The sequence below is a fragment of the Bison bison genome, unplaced genomic scaffold (assembly GCF_000754665.1).
Source record: "Bison bison bison isolate TAMUID 2011002044 unplaced genomic scaffold, Bison_UMD1.0 scf7180017864508, whole genome shotgun sequence".
Classification (NCBI taxonomy): Eukaryota; Metazoa; Chordata; class Mammalia; order Artiodactyla; family Bovidae; genus Bison; species Bison bison.
Genome location: NW_011495064.1, coordinates 2,991,270 through 2,991,848, shown reverse-complemented (window position 1 = coordinate 2,991,848; position 579 = coordinate 2,991,270). Strand labels below are relative to the sequence as shown.

General features: G+C 68.0%; 1 protein-coding gene across 1 annotated transcript in view; it reads left to right on the top strand.

Moving 5' to 3' along the window:
* Positions 1-579, top strand: part of ASTL (astacin-like metallo-endopeptidase (M12 family)) — a 16,851-nt gene that overhangs the window by 9,396 nt on the left and 6,876 nt on the right. The window lies entirely within an intron of this gene.

The following is a 579-nucleotide window of genomic DNA, read 5'->3' as shown; positions in this document are numbered from 1 at the left end:
TTCCAGGAACCCCCTGCCACCTTCCCTTCCTCCCCTGGCCCCCTTCCCCATCGCCAAGTAGGACCCCCTCAGGTGGGCTGGACGCTTCCAGGAACCCCCTGCCACCTTCCCTTCCTCCCCTGGCCCCCTTCCCCATCGCCAAGTAGGACCCCCTCAGGTGGGCTGGACGCTTCCAGGAACCCCCTGCCACCTTCCCTTCCTCCCCTGGCCCCCTTCCCCATCGCCAAGTAGGACCCCCTCAGGTGGGCTGGACGCTTCCAGGAACCCCCTGCCACCTTCCCTTCCTCCCCTGGCCCCCTTCCCCATCGCCAAGTAGGACCCCCTCAGGTGGGCTGGACGCTTCCAGGAACCCCCTGCCACCTTCCCTTCCTCCCCTGGCCCCCTTCCCCATCGCCAAGTAGGACCCCCTCAGGTGGGCTGGACGCTTCCAGGAACCCCCTGCCACCTTCCCTTCCTCCCCTGGCCCCCTTCCCCATCGCCAAGTAGGACCCCCTCAGGTGGGCTGGACGCTTCCAGGAACCCCCTGCCACCTTCCCTTCCTCCCCTGGCCCCCTTCCCCATCGCCAAGTAGGACCCCCT